This window comes from Copadichromis virginalis, linkage group LG20, assembly GCF_057382275.1.
Source record: "Copadichromis virginalis isolate Kocher_CV1m ecotype Utaka linkage group LG20, C_Virginalis_male_GT1.1, whole genome shotgun sequence".
NCBI classification, from domain to species: Eukaryota; Metazoa; Chordata; class Actinopteri; order Cichliformes; family Cichlidae; genus Copadichromis; species Copadichromis virginalis.
Window position 1 is genome coordinate 35,178,980 of NC_140637.1, and position 2,323 is coordinate 35,181,302.

General features: G+C 41.9%; 1 long non-coding RNA gene across 1 annotated transcript; it reads right to left on the bottom strand.

Annotated features, from left to right (window-relative positions):
• Nucleotides 1-337: 337 nt before the first annotated feature.
• Nucleotides 338-2,019, bottom strand: LOC146685304 (uncharacterized). Its single transcript, XR_014917325.1, has 3 exons — nt 1,936-2,019; nt 676-770; nt 338-539 (listed from the first exon to the last, which is right to left on the bottom strand). It is a non-coding gene; the product is annotated as an uncharacterized LOC146685304 (long non-coding RNA).
• Nucleotides 2,020-2,323: the final 304 nt, after the last annotated feature.

A 2,323-nucleotide genomic window follows, 5' to 3' on the forward strand; every position in this document is an offset into this window, starting at 1 on the left:
TGTATTTAAGCCCTGTGTGTTCTCCTGCCTGTTGCCGGTTCGTCTGTGTAACTCCGTGTCAGTCTGTGTAACTCCGTGTCAGTCTGTTACCCTGTGTTCCACGGTGTCCTGTTCCTCGTCTGCGTCTCTCTGCTATTCATCAGCCGTTGTCATATGCTCCCAGGTCTGTTATTTTAGTTCTCCCAGTTTAGGTGTCTTTAGTTGTTTGTTATGCCCCACTGTTTGTTTGCCACTACACCTCTGTAAATAAAACCACCGGTATCTCATCCACTGCCTGCATCTTGGGTCCTCCTTCTAAATCCACACGGCTCGCCTCGGCAGCCGTGACACCCTCTGAGGATTATCTGAGTACTTCTAACATTACACAAAGCAAAGGTCTCCATCAGTGTTCATGAAATGCTGGGTTTATCCTTCTTGTGAGGGAGCTGCTGGTGAAGATCACGAGCCCTGCTTGATCCTGGCGACAAGTTTCAGTCTTCCTGGTGTTTCTGAAATGATGCCTCTCACTGTGGGTCAACAGAACTTCTGGCACAGGACAGCTGTAATGAAAGAAATTGAAGTTTTGAAAAAAAAAAAATCTTGGAAATGCCCTAAATGTGAGAAGCAGATTTTGTATTTACTTTTCTTTTGCCAATCAAGATAACAAAGTATAATTTTCACCATACAATTACTAACCTTGTCATCTCCTGCACTGTCTGTTTTGGGCTCCGGGCTCGTCCTTCCCAGCACTCATGAGACTGCTTTGATGCACTGTGGTATGAGGTGCTAACCTGTTGACAGTGTTGGGAAGGTTAATTTTAAAATGTATTCCACCAAAGATTATAGAAGTAATGTATTCTGAATACTTTACAACTACATGAATGTACTATTGCTGTGTGATTTATTACTATTACTGAAGGCTACTCGCCATACCAACACCAACTAGATGTTAAAATCTTAATATAAATGAGTAACAGTAGGTGGACATTAGGTAAGGCTGCACTTTTTGCAGCGATCTCGTGTAGAAAACTATTCAGCGCGTATATAAAACAGGTCAGCGGCTCCGAACCGTAGTAAAGGGACCTCTGACTAATACGTCGGGTTCCGTGTCGGGCTCAAAACTAGCTTTACTTTGTTGTCTGGGTCAAGTTTGCTAGTGAGAGACAGAGAGAGGCGTTGAAAGGCTGCTTAATGTTTCGGAGGAAAACACGAACACGGTGTACAGTTGAGTCTTAACAGCTTACTTACAGCTGGGCTCGTCAGGCACTCTTTTTGGCTTTAGTGGTTATTAATATATTTACATGCTTCCAGCTCCCGTTTCTGCTCCGTGACAGCTCATACTTTTCCTTTCTCTCCCTCCCTCGCTCACAGACAGGATGGCAGTCCATTCTCCCTGCAGCACGGACTACACTGCCCATGAGACTACATTGTTTAGGGCGATGCCTGTAATACTCTGCTATTGCCTTCATATTAAATAATTTTTGTAAAATAATTTTTAGAGGCTCTTATTGCGTTTTGTGTTTGGGTTTCCACCAGCGTGGAATTACCAAAAATAGAGAGACCATAGCCTAACATATGAAACAGGAAAATACCGCCATGTAATTGATATATTTCAACAAACTAACTGTATTCTCAATATCACCTATTGAACGGTAACTGTAACGGATACATTTACTCATATTTTGTATTTTAAATACGTAACGCTGGTGCATGTATTATGTTACTGCCCAACACTGCCTGTTGAGATCCTGAGATCCGCTCCTAGAACACCGGCCTCCAACTCCTGACGAGACACGGGTGTCCCTAAATTTAGCAAATATTAGCTTCAGGCTAGCTTGCTACGACGTATAGGCTAATACCAGCATTTTACCACTTCACCAGATGTAGCTAAAAAAACTAAACTAATGTCCAGTCGAGTGGGACAGCAAGAAAAGATGACAAAAAATTATTACTTACTTGCGGTTTGGAGGTTCAAGCTGAAATTGAAGCAGCCATTGAAAGACGGGAAGAGAGAAAGATGGCAGCTTGGTCAGCACTAGTGGCCTCTATAATGTATGCAAATACATGCGGGTCGGAAACCACGCCCCGCCCCCAGCGCGCCCCCGGACAAAACAGTGCCAGCAGATTGAAACCGAAAAATGGATTGAAACCGAAAAAAAAAATTGTAAGCGAAAACAAAAAAATTACAGTTTCAATTAATTGTTTTTCACTATCAATTTTTTTTTCGGTTTCAATACAAGATTTTTCAGTACATTTATTTCAGTTACAATAATTTTTTTCGGTTTCAATATTTTTTTCGGTTTCGTTTCAAGGTGGCATCGTTCTGATTCCATATAATATCACT